The sequence below is a fragment of the Bos javanicus genome, chromosome 18 (genome assembly GCF_032452875.1).
Source record: "Bos javanicus breed banteng chromosome 18, ARS-OSU_banteng_1.0, whole genome shotgun sequence".
NCBI lineage: Eukaryota > Metazoa > Chordata > Mammalia > Artiodactyla > Bovidae > Bos > Bos javanicus.
The window spans coordinates 64,163,524-64,186,312 of record NC_083885.1 but is presented as its reverse complement, the minus strand read 5'-3'; the positions used below and the strand labels follow the sequence as shown (position 1 = coordinate 64,186,312).

Here is a 22,789-nt window from a genome sequence, read left to right as displayed (position 1 = left end):
TATCTATCCTAAAACCACATTTTAGAATAATGTTATGCTGAGCCTGATATTTGTCATCCTATGACTCCCATCTCCTGTTTGTGTAGGACCCGTGACCTATAAGTGGGTTTTAAAAATATTCTGAGGGCTTCCCTGGTGGCTCAGTGGTGAAGAATATGCCTGCCAATGCAGGAGATGTAGGTTTGATCCCTGGGTCAGGAAGATCCCCTGGAGAAGGAAATGGCGACCCCCTCCAGTATTCTTGCCTGGAGAATCCCATGGACAGAGGAGCCTGGCGGGCTACAGTCCATGGGGTCGCAAAGAGTCAGATACAACTTAGTGACTAAACAGCAACAACAATGATATGTTACCCGTACATCTCTTAAGAAGTGATTTTTGGAGTTTTATAGTTTCTGGTCTTACGTTGAGATCTTTAATCCATTTTGAGTTTATTTTTGTGTATGGTGTTAGAAAGTGTTCTAGTTTCATTCTTTTACAAGTGGTTGACCAGTTTTCCCAGCACCGCTTGTTAAAGAGATTGTCTTTAATCCATTGTATATTCTTGCCTCCTTTGTCAAAGATAAGGTGTCCATATGTGTGTGGATTTATCTCTGGGCTTTCTATTTTGTTCCATTGATCAGTATTTCTGTCTTTGTGCCAGTACCATACTGTCTTGATAACTGTGGCTTTGTAATAGAGCCTGAAGTCAGGTAGGTTGATTCCTCCAGTTCCATTCTTCTTTCTCAAGATAGCTTTGGCTATTCGAGGTTTTTTGTATTTCCATACAAATTGTGAAATTATTTGTTCTAGCTCTGTGAAGAATACCATTGGTAGCTTGATAGGGATTGCATTGAATCTATAAATTGCTTTGGGTAGTATACTCATTTTCACTATATTGATTCTTCCAATCCATGAACATGGTATATTTCTCCATCTATTAGTGTCCTCTTTGATATCTTTCACCAGTGTTTTATAGTTTTCTGTATATAGGTCTTTAGTTTCTTTAGGTAGATATATTCCTAAGTATTTTATTCTTTCCATTGCAATGGTGAATGGAATTGTTTCCTTAATTTCTCTTTCAGTTTTCTCATTATTAGTGTATAGGAATGCAAGGGATTTCTGTGTGTTGATTTTATATCCTGCAACTTTACTATAATCATTGATTAGTTCTAGTAATTTTCTGGTGGAGTCTTTAGGGTTTTCTATGTCTCCGACATACATCACAGCAGGATCCTCTATGACCTACCTCCCAGAATATTGGAAATAAAAGCAAAAATAAACAAATGGGACCTAATTAAACTTAAAAGCTTCTGCACAACAAAGGAAACTATTAGCAAGGTGAAAAGGCAGCCTTCAGAATGGGAGAAAATAATAGCAAATGAAGCAACTGACAAACAACTAATCTCAAAAATAGACAAGCAACTCCTACAGCTCAACTCCAGAAAAATAAATGACCCAATCAAAAAATGGACCAAGGAACTAAATAGACATTTCTCCAAAGAAGACATACAGATGGCTAACAAACACATGAAAAGATGCTCAACATTACTCATTATCAGAGAAATGCAAATCAAAACCACTATGAGGTACCATTTCACGCCAGTCAGAATGGCTGCCATCCAAAAGTCTACAAGCAATAAATGCTGGAGAGGGTGTGGAGAAAAGGGAACCCTCTTACACTGTTGGTGGGAATGCAAACTAGTACAGCCACTATGGAGAACAGTGTGGAGATTCCTTAAAACTCTGGAAATAGAACTGCCTTATGATCCAGCAATCCCACTGCTGGGCATACACACTGAGGAAACCAGAAGGGAAAGAGACACGTGTACCCCAATGTTCATCGCAGCACTGTTTATAATAGCCAGGACATGGAAGCAACCTAGATGTCCATCAGCAGATGAATGGATAAGAAAGCAGTGGTACATATACACAATGGAGTATTACTCAGCCATTAAAAAGAATACATTTGAATCAGTTCTAATGAGGTGGATGAAACTGGAACCTATTATACAGAGTGAAGTAAGCCAGAAAGAAAAACACCAATACAGTATACTAACGCATATATATGGAATTTAGAAAGATGGTAACAATAACCCTGTGTACGAGACAGCAAAAGAGACACTGATGTATAGATCAGTCTTATGGACTCTGTGGGAGAGGGAGAGGGTGGGGAGATTTGGGAGAATGGCATTGAAACATGTATAATATCATGTATGAAACGAGTCGCCAGTCCAGGTTCAATGCACGATACTGGATGCTTGGGGCTGGTGCAATGGGACGATCCAGAGGGAGGGTTTGGGGAGGGAGGAGGGAGGAGGTTTCAGGATGGGGAACACAGGTATACCTGTGGCGGATTCATTTCGATATTTGGCAAAACTAATACAATATTGTAAAGTTTAAAAATAAAATAAAAAAAAATAACAATAGTAAAAAAAAAAAAAAGAAAAAGAAATGATTTTTGGGAATTCCCTGGCGGTCCAGTGGTTAGGACTCCACACTTTCACTGCCGAGACCAGGGGTTGGATCCCTGGTCAGGAACTAAGATCTCACAGGCCGCACGGCAGGAAAAAAAGTCAAAAAAAGAAAAAAAAATATTATTTCATGCATGAAGTATTCAAAGTCCTTTACTTTCACGCATAGTATACTGATCATTTCTCCAAGCCTTCAACTATTTAACAACCACTGATTTGTAAGCATAAGTTTTTAAAAAATTGTGTTTTGGCCACAGGGCTTTTAAGATGGAGCTGGAGATTGTCATCGTGAGTGAAGTAATTCAGACAGAGAAAGACAAATATCACACAATATCACTTACATATGGAATCTTAAAAAAATGATACAAATGAATTTATCTACAAAATAGAAATGGAATCACAGTTGTAAAAAACAAACTTGTGGTTACCAGACAGTAAGGGAGGAAGAATAAATTCAGAGGTTGGGACTGACATATACACACTGAAGTGTCAGTCACTAAGTTGTGTCCAGCTCTGCGACCCCATGGACTTTAGCCCACCAGGCTCCTCTGTCCATGGGATTCTCTGGGCACGAATACTGGAGTGGGTTGCCTTGCCCTTCTCCAGGGGATCTTCCCGACCCAGGGATCGAACCTGCATCTTTTGCATTGGCAGGCATATTCTTTACCACTGAGCCACCAGGGAAACCCTGTCTTCTGCATTACAGGCAGATTCTTTACCATCGGCACCACCAGGGAAGACCCAAGATTCCTTATGAAAGTGAAAGTTGCTCAGTTGTGTCCAGCTCTTTTCAACCCCATGGACTGTAGCCTGCCAGGTTCCTATGTCCATAGGATTCTCCAGGCAAGAATACTGGAGTGGGTAGCTGTTCCCTTCTCCAGGGGGTCTTCCCAACCCAGGTCTCCCACATTGCAGGCGAATTCTTTACCCTCTGAGCCACCAGGGAAGAGTCCTCATAGTATTTCTTATTTTTGCAAAACACAAATCAAGTACCAAAAAACTAGGAAAAGGTATTCTGAATATTTATTTTTGTCTACTTATATTTGCTTACTTAACTTCTAGTAGAAGTGACTTTTAATGCAAAAGGAGGGGTTGACCGCCCCAAACTCCACCCCCGTGACTCCCTAAGGGTGGCAGAGTTCTCCAAATGTGCCAGAGGCTCGCGGAGTCCCCCACACTTAGGAAGATGTGGCCATGGTGGGCGGGAAGATCCAGGGTGGAAGACGGCCAGGTCTCCAGGTGTCTGAGGCCAGTGGGCGTCTGGTTTCTGCACATCTTTGATCAGGAGGCACTGGAGGGACTCTGAAGCTCACGTCCCAGGAGCAAGTGTTCCGTAACCTCCCCATAAATTTTCTTGAGGACGTGGGGGTCAGCCCTGGCGGTCATTCCCAGCTGACCCGCTGGCCCTGATGAGTCACCCCTTGCTAGAAGTCTACCACCTCACTGCCCCTGAATGTCTCCGTTGCTTCCCCCTGCCTTCACCCCTGTCCTGATTGCCGTGGCTTCTGACAGTATCCTGAGTCCCCTCCCCTGCTTAGTCATTCCTGTGGACCTCACTCAGATACGGGGCTCTCTCCCCACCTACCCTCTCCACTACCTGGGGCTCGTGAACCCCCTGCAGACAGTGGTCAAGCCCGCTGTCTACTCCAGACCCCAAAACCAAGCTACCCATGGGGTCCACGGGTATCTCCCTGGACGTCCGTCCCACCGACCTGCTCACTGACCACTGAAAATGGGCAGTCTTCACTTTTCTTTTTTCAGTTATGAAAATAAGATAACATGTTTACAGGAGACTTGGGAAATACAAAACAAAGTCACGTATCGCCCCGTTATATAATTTTTTTTTGCTTTTTGTCTTTATTTTTTCTTTTTAAAATTATGAAAATATGATAATACATTTACACAAGATTTGGAAAATACAGAACAAAATTACATATAGTTCCACTATTTGTTACAATTGTTTAGATAAATTAAGTTTTTTTTTTTTAAGTCAGAGTTTCAATATCAAACTCTCAGAAATTAATAGAATGAATGTACAGAGAGGTAGACTATGGTAGACTTGAAAAGCATTATGAACCAATTTGACATATTTAAGATTTATACAATTTTCACACAGCAGGAGGATAGAAATTCTATTCAAGTTCCCATAGACTGTAAACTAGGAGACACTGGGCCACACCCAGGGACATAAGGGCAGGTGCAGAAATTTCATGGTCTAAAGATATTGCAGTCACACATGGCGTTTTCTCTTATTACTGTGGAATTATGTTAGAAATCAATATCAAGATGTTTGAAAAAACCCACTTATTTCAAGCAAATTGTGACATTTACCAAGAGACATCTTTGACTTCCCCATCAGAAGCCTGGATAAAGTTAGGAGACTGGAAAACCACAGAGGGCAATTGCAGAGGAGAAAGCATTGAAATGAGAAATTAATATCGAAATGAGAAGTTAATATCAAAGATACTTTAAAAACCCCATATATTTGGAAATTAAATGCCCGGTTTTAAATGAGGGCTATGTCTAAGAAACCGTAACAAGGAAAATTAGAAAATAGAATAATAATAAATAGATAATAATAAATAAATAAATAATAGAATAAAAATAAAAAGAGAATAAAAATGGGCACTTATGTTCCTCCTTCGGACCTGCCCTTCAACTCCAGTTTGCCTTCAGGGGGAGCCCCTTGGGCCCCTGGCTTGCTTTTCTTTTTTAAAAATTATTCTAAAAAAAAATAAATAAATAAAAATTATTCTTCTTTTCTTTTTCTTTTCTAGACTTGCTTTTCTTTATCACCATCTGCGGCAGAGGCCCTCGAGACACCTTTTTGAATGCTGCTCAGACTCTTGTCTCCACCCCTGCCTAACTCAGGGCATGCTCATCACAAGGAGGGGCAGCCTCGGCCGTGGCAGGGGGCTCCCCACGGGTCCAGGCCTCCAGGGCCATCTGTCCCCAGAAACTGCTATGTGGATTTTTTAAAGGAAATCATGATCACGTCACTCTTGTGTTTCAGTCTCTTTGCTGCTCCTCCTAATTGTCCTGCATTTAAAAAAGACATGTGTGTAATGTGTGTGTCTGTGTATATACGTATATGTTATGCATATAAGCATGTTTATGTTATATATATATGCATACACAGGAAACACAAAGACACACTAAGTATTAAGACTGCTTGTCTCAATGAATGGATAGAGAAGATGGGTGATACACACACACACACACACACACACACAGTGGAATACTACTCAGCCATGCAAAGGACAAAACAATGCCATCTGCAGCAGCATGGATGGATCCAGAGGTGATCACACGAAGTGAAGTAAGCCAGACCAAGAAGGACAAATACCATACGCTATCACTCGATGTGTGGAACCTAAAATACGATATATTGTTGTTGTTGTTCGGGGACTAAGTTGTGTCTGACTCTTGGACTTTGACACTCATGCAACCCCATGGACTGCAGCATGTCAGGCTCCTCTGTCCTCCACTGTGTCCTGGAGTTTGCTGAAACTCACGTCCATTGAGTCAGTGTTGCGATTTTACAATCTCATCCTCTGTCGTCCCCTTCTCGTGTCGTCAATCTTTCCCAGCACCAGGGTCTTTTCCAATGAGTCCAGTTCTTCCAATCAGGTGGCCAAAGTATTGGAGCTTCAGCATCAGTCCTTCCAATGAATACTCGGGGTTGATTTCCTTTAGGAGTGATGATTCAAGATCAGAAACAGGCAATGATTGTAGTTGTTTTTTTTTTTTTTTAAATAAGCATTGAACCAAGCAGCCCAGCCTGGCAGCTCACAGTTGGCGAGTCATGTTTTCCAGATCTTCAGAGTGAACTTTTTGATGCCAGTTTAGCATCTCAACAGGCAGAAGTTGAGCATCACACTCTGGGACTCATTAAAATTGCCTTAACAGCCCTCGGAGGGACCCTGGAAGTAGGTGAGGCTGTTTTCTTCATCTTTCCTGCCAGGCTGCGTAATTATGATCAATTATTCAACCCATCTCCAGGAGGGTTAAGAAAAACAGATTCATTTTTGAGGCCACGGGGACAGAGAGAACACCGAAGGGAAAAAGAAACTTTACCCTCCAAGCAAGAGAGGGAGGGAAACAAACAAATTTGAACGTATTAGAGGGAATTAAAACTTTGAAATTGTGAGAGGAGAGTGACGTCTGGGCTGTAATTAGGCAGCACCCACCTGTGAGCGCTGATGCTGTTTCTTTCTTTTCCTTTTTCGTTTTGTTTAACGCTCATCTGCCTTGCATCGGGAGTTCCTGGTTGAATGACTTACTCTCTGTGGGCAGAGTTTTCCTCCGGCTGTCCCATCAGCCATTCCTCTTCCCCGCTCACCACCCCAGGTCCTCAGCTGGCGTCTGACCCCACTTAGGCTCAACTTTGACACTCTTGGAATCATAGGTTAGATACGACTCTGTGCGGTGGTTGTCACTACTAAATAGTCAACAAAAGCTTTTTAACCTAAAGTGAAGAGTCTTTACTGCTGCTAACAATAGCAGCTTGAAGAATGCAGAGAAATGTGCGCTTCATTTCTTTATTCTTTTCGTGGTAACCCTGTTTAGTGTGGTGTGGGTTTCACACGCACGCCCAGGTGCGCACACCTGCACACACACACCTGCCTGCACCCGTACCAAATATGCAAACAGAGCCCCGTCCTGCCTACGGCTAGGTAACCTGCTTTTTCTTCCGGCTATCAGTTTGTTGCAGACAGTTTGCCAGCGTAGTAGATAAAGCTCTGTGCACCACACACTCTTCTATCCTGCGGATGCACCATAACTTTATACAGTCCCTCTTTCGGTGAATATGTATGAGGCTTATGACATGGGCTGGGTACTGGGCTGACGATGTGGTTGTTAACAAAAAGTAAATAGAAGCAAAGGAAACTAGGCAAACTAAAGAAAGACATGTCCCAACGGGGTTTTTAAAAAATAGAATTTACTAAGCAGGTTCTGAAGTTCACCTTGAAAGAGAAAGTGCACATGCACACAAGAAACTACAGCAGGGACTTCCTTGGCAGCCCAGTGGTTAAGACTTCACCTTCCAGTGCAAGGGGTCTGGGTTCAATCCCTGGTCAGGGGGCGAAGACCCCACATGCGTCGTGGGGTGGCCCCTCAAAAAAGATTGTCATTATAGTAATCAGAATTTTACCCCTATATAATACTTTGGGGTTAATAATGATTTATAGAATAATAAAATATTTCATGATAAAATTCAAACATAGCATTCTAGTAAAAGAAAAGAATGGCAGATCATGTGCCATATTATACGAAGGATCAAATTCCTGCCTGCACTAACAGCAGGAAGTTTTATGTATTTTAAACAGATACTCATTCCTTGGGGCATCGGTTAGTAAAACATTTCCCCACTTGAAGCACTGGTGATTTTTATTTTTTCATTTTATTTTTTACTGAAGGATAGTTGGCTTACAATATAATATTAGTTTCAGATGTACAAAGTAGTAATTTGATATTTGTCTCAAGGGCACTGCTCAGGATATCCACACTCCGTGCTCACTGGTCCACTGGGTCACTTGTCCACTGGGTCACTTGTCCATTGGGTCAGGTCTTGGTGCTGCATCCAGAGTCCTCAGTCTCTGGTCTCTCTCTGTCTTTACAATAATTATTTAATTAATTAACTTTTTGTTTATTTTTGGCTGTGGCTTCTCTTGTTGCGAGCATGGGCTCTAGGCACACAGACTCAGTAGTTGTGGCACCTGGACTTGTGGGATCTTCCTGGACCGGGGCTCAAACCATGTCCCCTGTGCTCGAAGGCGGATTCCTATCCACTATACCACCAGGGAAGTCCAACAAATAGAGATCGCCCATGTGCAGCAACGAAGACCCACCACAACCAAAATAAATAAATCCTTAAAAAAAAATGGCCTTACATTTGTGCCTCTGGAGGCAAAAAGTACAATATCCAGTTTGGCAAGAATGTACAGAAATGATACCCCTGCCCTCTGCTGGCTGGCTGATTTCAAGAGAAATGTTCCAAGCTTGCAAAGAAGAGTTAATTGTCACTTATTGATAGCTCAGTTGGTAAAGAATCCACTTGCAATGTAGGAGACCCCAGTTTGATTCCTGGGTTGGGAAGATCGTGCTGGAGAAGGGATAGGCTACCCACTCCAGTATTCTTGGGCTTCCCTGCTGGCTCAGCTGGTAAAGAATCTGCCTGCAATGTGGGAGACGTGGGTTTGATCTCTGAGTTGGGAAGATCCCCTGGAGAAGGAAAAGGCTACCCACTCCAGCATTCTGAGCTAGAGAATTCCATGGACTATTCCCATGGGATTGCAAACAGTCGGACACGACTGACTGACTTTCACTTTCACTTTTCACCTCATTTACTGTTACATTAAATGAATGACAATGGCTAGATATTCGATATCTAATACATATGGGCTCTATTCCCCATGTTGTACACAACATCCTTGTATCCTGACACTCAGTAGTCTCTGCCTTCCATTCCCCCAGCTTTCCTCTCATCACTGGTCACCCACTAGTTAGTTCTCTGTATCTGTGAGCCTGCTTTCTGTTATATTCACTAGCTTTTGTATCTTTTAATTACTTAATTTAAAAAATATTTATTTATTCAGCTGCTCTGAGTCTTAGTTTTGGCAGGCAGGATCTAGTTCCCTGACCAGGAATCTAACCATGTGCCCCTGCATTGGGAGCTCTGAGTCTTAGCATACCGGGAAGTCTCTGTTGTATTAGCCACTATTTTTTAAGATTACACATAGAAGTATCAATAATATTGCACAACATTTGCTTTTCTCTGACTTACTTCACTAAGCATAATGCCCCCGAGGTACATCGATGTTGCTGCCAGTGGCAAAATTTCATCCTTTTTATGACTGAGTAATATTCCATTGTATACACATTCCACATCTTCATTCCTCTGCTGATGCACACTTGCATTGCATGCATGTCTTGGTTACTGTAAATACTGCTTCTATGAAGATTGGGGTGCATGTATATTTTACAATTAGTGTCTTGGGTTTTCAGGTTCAACTGGGTGACAAGTTCTTCTCATGTCATGGAACAGTTTGACAATCAACCACAGTTAATATGGGGATCTGGGGAGATCAGTTGTTTTCACAAGGTCTCGAACTAATGAACGTAGCATAGAAAACCAAACCCTTCTGAAACCCACGTCCATCTGTCCTGACCTCCAAGCAGTCTCTTCACATGTCCCCACTTGACATTTTCTCCATTGCGCCCTCTTGCCCTAAGTATTCCCAAGTCAGGGACTGACTCTCAAACTGTGCCAGGAGATGAAATATCTCTATTTATATGGTGCTGGGGGAAATTTCAGGGGTCCCTGCCTGTTACCCCACAAGTGGAGTGATTGGGTGAATATTGGAGAATGAACTGTTTTAGGTAAACCAGGGGGATTCATTTTCCATGGAAACTACACCAGAAGAACCAGGACTTATTAAAGAGGCCTCCATATTGGTTTTGTGGAGGACTTCATTTATTGTACTTAGTCTTTTATGGATTGCATTTGGGGGGGGAAATGGATTGGTATTCCTGGTTTAGTGAATTTTTTTTTTTTTCATTTGCCTGAAGAGTTCACAGGAGTAAGAGAATAGAGATATGATAGTTGTTGGGCTACATAGCTATTTTTTCTTATGTAAATACAGCTCAAAAGAATTTTCTAAAATCAGCTTAAAAGCTACAGTATGAAAAGAACCTACTTTGGAGTAAGCATTTAGAAAATCAGAGGTTGTACTGCCGTAGGGCCAAAGAATGACACCTATCAGTTTTGGAAGTCTTCCTTTTTCTATATAACTAGGGAAGAAATATCCAAACAAGTACAGAGTGAAGACGTGGGTGCTCAGTTGCTTCAGTCATGTCCGACTCTATGTGACCCCATGGACTGTAGCCCGCCAGGCTCCTCTGTCCATGGGATTCTCCAGGCAAGAGTACTGGAGTGGGTTGCCATTCCCTTCTCCAGGGGATCTTCCTGATGAAGGGATCGAACCTGGGTCTTCTGTGTTCCAGGTGGATTCTTTACCACTGAGCCACTGGGGAAGCCTTACAGAGGGAAGATATCTCCACATAATTATGGCCATGTAACAAACTGCAGCTATCATCTACTCCATATAAAGAAATCTTGGAAGAGGAAATACACAGGACACTAACTTGACAAAAATGTCTTTGTTTATTTGAAATTTAAACTTCACTGGTGATCCTCTTTTTCCTCTGGACACTCTGCTAGGAGCGTCCCCCCATTGTCCCTAATGGGGGGACTATCAGCAGTGACATCAGTCATTTTCATGAAGAAGTACTGAAAACTAATGAGACCTGCATTCACTGAAAGAAGAACAACACAAAGCCAAAACTTATCACAAAAACACAGGCTACACTAAAGTAGAAAACAAAATCTGCAGGGAAAGATAAGTCATCACTCAAATATTCACCTAATTCATGTGAATGGAACCCCATCGGGTTCCAGTATGATGGTAAGTTCTTCACATGTTACATTTTAGTTGTATCAAATAAACGACAAATAATTCAGAATTTCCTTCTAGGAGCAGACAGCTCTTGGACCTGATCGTGGGGTCCTGGGGGAATCATTTGGAATGGATTTTCTGGTGGCGTTTCAAAGTCCCCAGCTGACTGAAGGCAATGTGGCACTCGGGGCACATGTAGGGCTTGATCCTATAGTGGGTGCGTCGGTGAACTTTGAGGTTCCCTTGGTGGCCGAAAGCTCTGTCACAGTGCTCACAGCGGAAAGGCTTCTCCTGGGTGTGGGTCCTCTTGTGAGCGCGCAGTGTGGAGTCGTGGGTGAACTTCTTGAGGCAGATGTCACAGCTATAGGGCTTCTTGCCAGTGTGGATCCGCTGGTGAACCTGCAGATCTGAGAGCTGCATGAATCCTCTGGCACAGATGTCGCATTGAAAGGGCCTCTCTCCTGTGTGTGTCCTCTGGTGTAAGGTAAGCTGAGATTGATAAGGAAAGCTCTTTTGGCACACCTTACATTCAGAGGGCGCCCGTCCTGGGGTTTCTGCTCCCTCAGGAAGACTGGTGGGTCCCACGCTGCCAGATGAACCAACGGAACGGGACCCAAGCTGTCCTGAGAACTCTCCTTGGTCCAAACACGTGGCTGCTTCTTGACCCACGTCTTGGCAAGTGGGAGTGCTGTCCCGCTTCCTTTTGACATGTCTGCGATTCTTCAGAGCACCTCGTCTGGATCCACTCAGAGTGGAAACGTCTCCCTCTGGAACACAAGAGGAAAGGCTTCAGGAGCCACATTTGAAGTATCACACCTTCCTGGGGACTCTCCCCTCTCTCTCTGCCCTCCCAAAATCTGCTGAAAGAAGAGATTCAGCACCATATTTATCAAGGAGCATTTTCCATGGTGCCAGCCTCATTGGAACCATCCCTAAACTTGGCTACAGACTTCCCATTAACCAAACTACCTAAGAGTCTAGCTGATGCAACACTCTGGAACGTTGACAATGCAGATGGTTGGCATTGGAGAACCAACTCACACCCCCCAACACCAAGGGATGGAAATGCTGGGTACCCCTTCCTGGACATCAGTGGAGGCAGTCAGTACCTCCTGCGGTCTCCAAGTTTTTAATACTCACCACGATCCTGCAGAAGTTCAGGCTCTTGAGCCGAAAGGGTTCTTGTCACTCCTGTGTCTTCCAGCAGGTCCTTCACCAAGTACTCCTTGGAGGGCGTCTGACCCTCCAGTTCACCTGTTTCAGGAATGGTCTCTGGCGGGAGAGCTTTCTGGCCCTGACAAGGGGCAACCAAGCAGAGTCAATCCCACTGCCTTAGCCCACGGCAAGCTCTGTCTCCTCTTTGCCCACCCGCCTCGTACCCTGATCTCACACTCCAGCTTTCTGAATATCAGTTTGGGAGATATGCCCTGACTGCTCCCCATCACCCTGATTGGCAATCCTCTTCTGATTCCCATGTCTGTCCTTGATCTATACCGACCACCTCTGGCAAAAGTCCAGACTTCACAGCTGGCACTGACAATTGTCTTTGCACAAATCACTCCACCTCATCTCAAATTCTCCCTGCCCCTGACTCTGAAAGCACAGGACCCTGGCTCTAGGGCCTCTGACTTCACCACTTGCTGATACCTTGCTGGATTTGTCTTCGTCATGGAGGGTGCCCTGGGGCATAATAAGATGATAAGCAGTATAGCTAGTCTCTATTCATGAGAAATCAGTAGCATCTCCTCCCCCGATTCACATTTCAAAAAAATCCCCTCTCTCCAGGCATACTCCAATATCTTCTGGGGGAGAAAACGACTCCAATTGGGTATTTTTTATTCAATTCAATATTCAATTAAAAGTACAATATCCCCCAATATTAAGTGCCTCTGACGAAATCCATCATGGGTGAAACAGCTGTGAGTGCATTTACCCCTGATGAACCGACCCAGCACCATCCCGTGGAAACAGGGCTCCTCTCCCTCATGCTTAGGGCCACAAGCTTTCATGGTGAAGGACTATGAAAGAGGGATTGTCTTCATTCTCACACTGGCTATAAAATGGCTGGAACGGAATGCATCCATGGGAATTCCTGGAGGTAGTGGGTCCATTCCTGTCCTTTGCGAAGTTCTCCCAATTACTTCCACAGCCACGCCCACCCGACCCTCTTCTACCTGCTCCCAGACTGGAGGTCAGGACATCACACTCACCTGCCCCCTCGACAGGTCCTTGGCTCCTGGCAGATGCTGCCTGTCTTGGCTTTCCTGCTGGCCCTCGTCTGGAGGGACCACACTGACTGTAGACTGGGGCTTCCTGGCTCGGTCTCCCTCACTGTGCCCCTCATTGATCTCAGATCCTAACATTTGAACACCCGAGACTGGCATCAAAAAATCCTCGCCTTGGACATGGACAACAGCCTGTGAGGAAAAATTCAAATAGGATCAGTCTCCCTTCCAAGATCCAAAAAGGTATTCATTGTGTATCCTACCCTAGAGCTCACCTCCTGGGAATGACATTTGAAAGACCGACACCCTCAAAGTGAGCACCAACAGAAGCATCTCCAGTGATGGCACAAGCAAGTGCTCACCCCTGTGGGAATCACCGATTTAGAGCCAAGCCCTCTGGTCCTTCTGCTTCATTTCCTGGCTTGGAGCCACCATCCCACCGTTCCCTGTCTCACAGGGTCACTAGGGTCCTACTCACCCGTTTCTTCAGTTTCTGCTTCTTTCTCAGCACCTCCTCCAGATCCTTACAAGTCTCGGCACCACTACTTTTGACTAAGACCTGGATGTCCGGTGGCATGCACATCACGAACTGCTCCAGCATCAGCCTGTCCACCATGTCCTCCTTGGTGTGAAGATCCGGCCTCAGCCACAGACTGCAGAGTTCACGGAGCCTCCTCAGAGCCTTGATCGGGTCAGATTCGTCCGAGCTCCTAAACGTTCTGAAGCGGACCGCAACTCTTCCATGTCGGATTCGGGGTTTTGCCTTCGGGTGTCTTTGTGTGGCGCAGACGCTGACGACTCTGCTCCAGGACTGTCCGCGACGGGGCCACGACCCCTTGTCTGGTGCTCAGCCACACCGACTGTAGAGCTTTTCAGTAGGACTCTGGGCAAATGCTTCTAGAAGTGGGTGCCCAACTGACCCCGATGGAAAGGAATTTCCTCTTGCTTTTCCTCAGTAATAGATTCAGTATTCAGAAATATGGGGGCAAAAAAGAAAAATGCAGCCAATTAGTTTTATTTTCATCCACCCTACCATCCCTTATCCCAATACTGGGCATTTTTCCCCCCTCAGAATTTCACACCAGGGACAAGAATCCATTCTCTTATTCCTCCGACATCCATCTCATAGTACAAGAATCTGTGTGGTCAAAAATCTCCACAGGGCAGTGCTTTACAGCCCTTGTTAAAAAAATGAAGCACACCAGACGACAACATGGAGTGTGGAAACAATCTCATCTCACTGAAGATTCCACAAATGAACCACAGTTCACGTGTGGCTGGAGGGAGATCGGTGGATTTCACACGGTCTCTGAGCGAATGCAAGGTGAGCAGAAAGCCAGGACTTACTGAAACCCACTTCCACGTGCCCTGACTTTCGAGCGTTCTTTTTAGACATTTCCCATCAATTACCTCCTTGAAGCCTTCTCGCCTCGGTCCTCCTCAGTTGGGGACTTGCTCTCAAACTCGGCCGGCGGAGAAGCGTCTCTCTATGGAGCTGGAAGAAATGCCGGACCTCTCGGCCTGTTACCCAATCGGCGCATGGATTCGCTGAGGGCGGGGCAAACCATTCTAGATAATCCCACTTTACTTAATCACAGGGATTCGATTGCCCATGGAAACTTGCTCAGGACAAACCACGATTTATTAAAGAGGCCTCCATAGTGATTTAGCCACAGATTCTGTGTATTTTTTTTATTTTTTTTTTTTTGTTCTGTTTTTGGCCAAGCAGGGAGGCAGGTGCGGTCTCAGTTCCCAGACCGCGGAAGGAAACCACGCCACCTGCAGCGGGAGCGCTAAGTCTCACCCGCTGGACCGCTAGGGAAACCCCTCGGTTTCCTTTTGGATTTGATTGATTTTGGACTTTGGGGACTGCATTTTGGGGTGAACGGACTGGTTTTAATGATCTCTTGAATTTTTGGTCTCACTGCCTGGACGGTTTGACGGAGTCAGAGACATGATGGTGGGAGCCAGATCGGTTTGACTCCTCTCGTCTTTTCTGTTCTTGTGAGATAAGTCTTAAAAGGCTTTTCTAAAATCAGGTGATGAGCTAAGGTGTGAGAAGACCCGATTTCTAAGTAGCCTTTTTGAAGACTAGAAGTTGTACACCAGTAGGAAAAAAGAAGGACACCTATCACTTTCTAAAGCCTTCCTTTTTCGAAACACCTTGGAAAGAAATCCCCGAACAAGTATGGAGTGAGTGAATCTATCTCAGCATAATAACAGCCATGTAGGCAAAACCACGGCTATCACCTATTCCCTGTAGATAAGTCTTAGAAACTACGCAGACACTCTTTGACAGAAATGTGTTTATTTGAAGTTTAAATTCCACGGCAGAGCCTGTCCTCTGTGCCAGGAACATGCAATTTTACAGTGAAGTCCCGCCTAACAGGAAGCCAGTCAACAGTAGGCTCAGTTCATGATGAAGTACTGATAACTAATGAGACATGCTTTCAGTAGAAGAATAACAAAGGAAGCAAAAACTTATTGAAACAGGCTACACTAAAGTAGAAAACAAAATCTAAAGGGAACGATAAGCCATCACTCAAATGTCCTCCTCAATCATGTAAATGGAAGCCCCTGGACCCAATATCCTCCGAAGCTCTTCCCATGTCATCCACCCTTTGTGTTACAGAAGTGACAAATCATTGTGAATTTCCTTCTTGGAGCAGAAGGACTTGGACCCGACAAGCAGGGTTAGGGCCAGTGGTTTCGAATGGGTTTCCTGGTGGGATTTGAGAGACCCCAGTGAGCAGAAGGCAGGTCACACTCGGGGCACATGTAGAGCTCGAGCCCAGTGTGTGACCACTGAGGTTCCCACTGTGGTTGAAAGCTTTTTCACAGTGCTTACAGCAGAAAGGCTTCTCTTGGGTTGGGTCCTCTGGAGCATGCAGCGTGGATCGTGAGGAAACTTCTTGTGGCAGAGATGGAAGCTGTAGGGCTTCTCGCCCACGTGGGTCTCCTGGTGAACACACACGTCCAGAGACTGCATGAACCATTGGACGTGGATGTTGCTTTTTTCTTTTTTGAATTTAAAGGGCCGTCTCTCTTTAATGCGGTTCCAGAATAAGAGCCCATTACTTTGATAAGCACGGGCTCAGCAGAAGGCTCAACAGGATGTGTGTAAAAGAATGTTTCCAAAGGCTCCAGAGATGACCCCAACTCTGCTTCCTGCTTCCCCTGGACAATACTCCATCTCCTGGGTGGGGCGGCTACTTGGTCCAGCTGACTTTAGGAATGTCATAGTGCTCCGTGAGCGTGTCCAGGTGCCTGTTGAAGTCCTCCACTCTCTGCTTGTGGGTTTTGGATGCTTTCTTCAGGATCCTCTCCATTTGTCGCTTCTCCCGCACCTTCTCAAAGGCCACCTGGGCTGGGGTCAGCTTGTTGAGGTGGCGCCTCAGCTCCTCCTCCTGGTTCTTCTAGATTTTTCCCATCGTTTCCAGGAGTTTTGCCTTGTCTCTGTCCTTTTTCTTCTTCCGCTTGGTCTCACCAAGCTCTGTGACTCCTTTCAGCTTCAGGGATCCCTTTTGGACCTGCTCGTAGGCGTCCATGCTGCCCATCTTTGGATTCAGATTTCTAAATGGACAAAAGTTGGGGGGGGTCAGTTTTCTGAAATGGAAATTGGGACAATATCGTTCTCTACTGTAGATCCGAGAGGGTCTCTCTGTGTGGGTTAACACAAATGAACACAGACGAACATCTCTGCCTAGTCCAGGGGGCCAGGATTCAGAAAGCCTTGAGGAATAAATGCACCACACCACACCACAGCGTGGAGGGTGGCAACACCCTATAAATCAGGGTGATTTATAAACATATACATCGATGGAGGCAGGACGGGGGAACCTGAAAGACCTCTTATTTAAAATGTCTTTTCTGCAAGAGAAGGATCTGTGTTCCATTATAGTTCCCAAGTTCCATTTACATGTTTCAAGTCAGTTCTTCCCCCCTCACAGAGAGCTCAGCAGTCAACCGTAGTTTATATGGAGTTTAAGGGAGATCCACTGCTTTCACAAGGCCTTTGAGCTGATGCAAGGTGAGTAGAAAACCCAGCCTTCTGAAACCCACCACCTCCTTCTGTATTGATTCCCAAACCTTCTCCTTAGATGTTATCACTCATCACTTACCTCCTTTGAGCCCTCTTGCCGTCAGCCTCCTCAAGTCGGTGACTGCCTATCAGAGTGTGTCTGGGGCTGAAACATCTCTATTTATAGAGAGGCAGAGGAAATGGCAAGGGTCCTGCTTGTTACCCCATCAGCACAGTGATTGTGTAAGGGCGGGTGAAGCCATTTATATGACCTCATTTTAGATAATCCAATTTATCCATGGATCCAGTTTCACAGGGATACTCCAGCAGAAAAAAAACACAGTTTATCAAAGAGGCCTCCACGTTGGTTTTGTGGTAGACTTCTCTGATAGCTCAGGTGGTAGCAAAACCTCCTGCAATGCAGGAGACACTAGAGTAATTCCTGGGTCAGGAAGATCTGCTGGAGAAGGGATAGGCTACACACTCCAGTGTTCTTGGGCTTCCCTTGTGGCTCAGCTGGGAAAGAAGTAAAGTGAAATTCTTTCAGTCATGTCTGACCCTTTGTGACCCCGTGAATATACAGTCCATGGAATTCTCCAGGCCAGAAGACTGGAGTGGGTAGCCGTTCCCTTCTCCAAGGGATCTTCCCAACCCTGGGAGCGAAGCCAGGTCTCCCGCATTGCAGGCAGATTCTTTACCACCAGGACAGCCCGTACACTTTTTGGCAGTAAGATTGATTTTTCTGGTCTAGCAAATACTTTTCTCATTTACCTGGAGAGTTGGAAGGAGTCAAAGCAGAGGTATCTGAAAGTTTAAACCAGTTTGGTCGCCTATGCTTTTCTGGTGGCTCAGTGGTAAAGAATCTACCTGCCAATGCAGGAGACCTGGGTTCACTCCCTGGGTTGGGAAGATCTCTCACAGAAGGAAATGGCCAACCCATTCCAGTATTCTTGCCTGGAAAATTCGATGGACAGGAGAACCTGGTGGGCCATGGAATAGCAGAGTTGGACACAACTCAGCGACTAAACAACCCTTTTTAAAATTCCGCATGCAAAGCTCTCGGACGAGGTCAGAGTCCTGTATGTTCTCAGGGAACGTGCCACCTTTGGGGTCGCAGTCTGGCTTTTCAGTAAGTACACTTTGGTGTGGCACAGACACTGGTGGTTTGAATTATGGACTGTCTGGGACTATTCCCTGACCCCACACAAAATGTACATTCTTTAGCCATAGTGACTGAGGAATTTACTAGAAAAATGTTGAGCACATGCTTCTAGAAGCCCATGACAATTCACCCCTATGTAAAGGGATTTCCTCTACCTTTCCTCAGCAACGTATTCACTGTTCAGAAGAATGGGGGCAAAAGAGAAATGAACAGAACTAGTTTCATTTTATTCCACCCTTCCATCTCCTCTACATTCCTCACCCCATACCCAATACCATTCCCTCATTGGTACAATCTTTCATATTGAATGGACATTAGTCCATCCATCATTCTTCTGACATCTACCTTTTCAGGAAAAAAAAGGTTGAAATGTCTGAATGGCTCCCTAGATTTTGACTTCTGTAGTCTGGAACTATGTTGTCCTTTGCTCTACTTTCAAGAAATTTACAGTGTTGAGACTCCTCAAATGGATATTCACAGCAATGCCAGGTTTTATATTATTCGGTCAAGACAAGCCACCAGGCAAGGCTCTCAGTCATGATTCTTCTGGGGAAAAAATAGGAGGAAGACTATTTAAACACTGAATTCCATGTAGTATAGTGACGTTGGAAATGTTAAGCAAAGATTGTCCACCCAAAACATTTCCTTGCTGTCACCAGGGTATTTATTAGCTCCAAGGAAGGGTTGCACAAAAGGATCCAAAGAGAATCAAGTTCCTGATCACATACTTGTTATGTTTATGAAACACACAACATACAGTTTTGACTCTTTTATAAAATGTACAATCTCGTTCCACCAAGTTCATTCACAATGTTGTGCACTGTCAGTGTTGTCTATTTCCAACCTTTCTCATCACCCCAAGAACAAAATGTGAATCATGAAAAGTCCCTCCCCATTCTCTGCCCCCCTCCCCCCTTACCCTTGGCAATGCATTCATCTACTTCTTGCATCTATGGGTTCAGTTCAGGTCAGTTCAGTTCAGTCGCTCAGTCGTGTCCAACTCTTTGAGACCCCATGAAATGCAGCACGTCAGGCCATCCTGTCCATCAACAGCCCCCGTAGTTTACTGAAACTCATCCATTGAGTCGGAGATGCCATCCAACCATCTCATCCTCTGTCATCCCCTTCCCCTCCTGCCTTCAATCTTTCCCAGCATCAGGGTCTTTTCAAATGAGTCAGTTCTTTGAATCAGGTGGCCAAAGTATTGGAGTTTCAGCTTCAGCTCAAATATTTTCCAATGATATTCAGGACTGATTTCCTTTAAGATGGACTGGTTGGATCCCCTTGCAGTCCAAAGGACTCTCAAGAGTCTTCCCCAACACCAAGGTTCAAAAGCATCAGTTTCTTGCCTCTCAGCTTTCTTTAAGTCTAACTCTCACATCCATACATGACTACTGGAAAAACCATAGCTTTGACTACCTGGACCTTTGTTGGCCAAGTAATGTTTCTGTTGTTTACTATGCTGTCTAGGTTGGTCATAACTTTTCTTCCAGGGAGCAACAGTCTTTTAATTTCATGGCTGCCGTCACCATCTGCAGTGAGTTTGGAGCTCCCCTGCCCCGAAAATAAATTATCTCACTGTTTCTACTGTTTCCCCATCTATTTGCCATGAAAGGATGGGACTGGATGCTGTGATCTTAGTTTCTGAACGTTGAATTTTAAGCTAACTTTTTCAGTCTCGTCTTTCACTTTCATCAAGGGACTCCTTGGTTCTTCTTCGCTTTCTGCCATGAGGGTGGTGTCATCTGTGTATCTGAGGTTATTGATATTTCTCCTGCAAATCTTGATTCCAGCTTGTGTTTCATCCAGCCTAGCTTGTCTCATGATGTACTCTGCATATAAGTTACATAAGCAGGGTTGACAGTATACAGCCTTGACGTACTCCTTTCCCGATTTGGAATCAGTCCGTTGTTCCAAGTCCAGTTCTAACTGTTGCTTCCTGACCTGCACACAGATTGCTCAGGAGGCAGCTCAGGAAGTCTGGTATTCCTGTCTAACAATTTTCCACAGTTTCTTGTGATCCACACAGTCAAAGGCTTTGGCATAGTCAATAAAGCTGAAGTAGATGTTTCTCTGGAACGCTCTTGCTTTTTCAATGATCCAATTGATGTTGGCAATTTGATCTCTGGTTCCTCTGCCTTTTCTAAATCCAGCTTGAACATCTGAAAGGTCATGGTTCATGTACTGTTGAAGACTGTATATGAAGGCTTGGAGAATTTGAGCGTTACTTTGCTAGCATGTGAGATGAGTGCAGTTGTGCAGTAGTCTGAGCATTCTTTGGCATTGCCTTTCTTTGGGATTGGAATGAAAACTGACCTTTTCCAGTCCTGTGGCCACTGCTGAGTTTTCCAAATTTGCTGACTTATTGACTGCAACACTTTCACAGCATCATGTCTGAGGATTTGAAATAGCTCAACGGGAATTCCATCACCTCCACTAGCTTTGTTCATAGTGACTCTTCCTAAGGCCCACTTGACTTCACATTCCAGGCTGTCTGGCTCTAGGTGAGTGATCACACCTTCGGGATTATCTGGGTCATGAAGAACTTTTTTGTGTAGTTCTGTATATTCTTGCCACCTCTTCTTAATATCTTCTGCTTCTCTTGGGTCCATCCATTTCTGTCCTTTATTGTGCCCATCCTTGCATGAAATCTTCCCTTGGCAAATCCAAATCCTTTCTCACACCCTCAGAGGGCACTGCTCTTCACACTCTCTACCTTCTCCTCCACTCCCCAGCCACCTGGCACACCTGACCACACCAAGCCCAACTGGCTTTGCGGTCTGGTTTCTAGGGTTTTCCTCCGCTGTCTGGAAAGTCCTTCCCCTGACACCCTCAGGCTGTCTTCAGATCTCCACACAATCAGTGGTTCTTTGGAGACGGACAGGACTGGCTAAGGCTTTATCGCCCGGCATCTCACTCCATCACTACATTTCCTCAATAGCAGTTTCTCAGCCTCGGTATGTATTTTATTTTAAAATCCATTTATTTTCGGCTGTGCTGGGTCTTTGTTTCTGCCCGGGGCGCAGGGCTCCTCTCCAGTCGCGGGGCACAGGCTTCTCGCTGCACTGACCTCTCTTGTGCGGAGCCCGGGCTCTCGGGGCTCTGGGCTTCAGTAGTGGCGGCTCCCAGGCTCGGTGGTTGTGTCGCACGGCCTTAGTTGCTCCTGAGCCCTGGGATCTTCTCGGGTCAGGGATGGAACTCATGTGCTCTCATTGGCAGGCACAGCGTTTACCTCCGAGCCTCCGGGGAAGACCTATTATTCACTTTTCTTAACTAGTACTTAACTGCGTCTGTGTTTTGAAGTCTTATTCATATTTCATTGTATTAACTCCTTGTGTTGATTCTTCGATAATGATTCTAATACCCCTGTTTCTGAAGAGACCCAGTCTTTGTATTCTATATTGCTTCTTTGAATAAGTTGCCTCCATCTTGGGCCTGTAAGTTAACATCCTTTAACATAGAAGGAGGCGACAGAGGATGAGATGGTTGGATGGAATCACTGACTCAATGGACTCGAGTTTGAGGAAACTCCTGGGAGATAGTGAAGGACAGGGAAGCCTGGCATGCTACATTCCATGGAGTTGCAAAGTGAAGTGGCTCTTTGTGACCCCATGGACTGTAGCCAACCAGGTTCCTCCATCCATGGGTATCTCCAGGCAAGAATACTGCAGTGGGTTGCCATTCTCTTCTCTCGGGGATCTTCCCCACCGAGGGAGCAAATCACGTCTCCTGCATTGGCAGGCAGATTCTTTACCACTGAGCCTCCTGGGAAACCATGAGACAAGCTGCCACAATTCTGAGTATTGACCCAAGAAATGAAAACAAATGGACCCTGGAACTGAAGGTTAACTGTATTTACAACAATCAAGATGACACTGATCAGACCAGTGATGACCAGTTTCAGGATGATTGTCAGAGCTGACTGCGCTGTTTCTGCCTGTAGCCCCCTCCCTCCATCTATAAAAGCTGTTGCTCATTAATTGTCTAGGGTAGGAGGTGGGGGGAGTCAGCCATTGGACAGACGTCTGCCGCGCCTCCACAGTTGCTGGAGAAGGAAATGGCAACCCAGTCCAGTACTCTTGCCTGGAAAATACCATGGACGGAGGAGCCTGGTAGGCTACAGTCCACGGGGTCACAAAGAGCTGGACATGACTGAGTGACTTCACTTTCACTTTCAACAGTTGCTGGCATCCAGAATAAAGCTAACTTTCCTTTCCCCCAACCTGGCCTCTGTATTGGCTTTTAAGTGCGAGCAGCCAGACACCAATATCTATTACAATATCATCCTTGAGTTTGCTGCCCCCAACAAATTCCAAGGCTAATTAATAGAAGAAAATGCTGATTCTTTGAAAAGAAATACTTTATTATATCCATTCTGCTCCAAATGAGCTCTCTTCCTTTCTGCTGGAGGAGAGCCAGGTGGGATGAAAGAGTGCAACCTTGAAGAATCTTTTCAAGCAGAGACACCCTAG

General features: G+C 45.1%; 2 pseudogenes; both read right to left on the bottom strand.

Moving 5' to 3' along the window:
* Window positions 1–10,617: 10,617 nt before the first annotated feature.
* On the bottom strand, window positions 10,618–16,123 carry LOC133229502 (zinc finger and SCAN domain-containing protein 5B-like; annotated as a pseudogene).
* A 62-nt stretch (window positions 16,124–16,185) lies between these two features.
* LOC133229793 (protein FAM32A-like) lies at window positions 16,186–16,682 on the bottom strand (annotated as a pseudogene).
* Window positions 16,683–22,789: the final 6,107 nt, after the last annotated feature.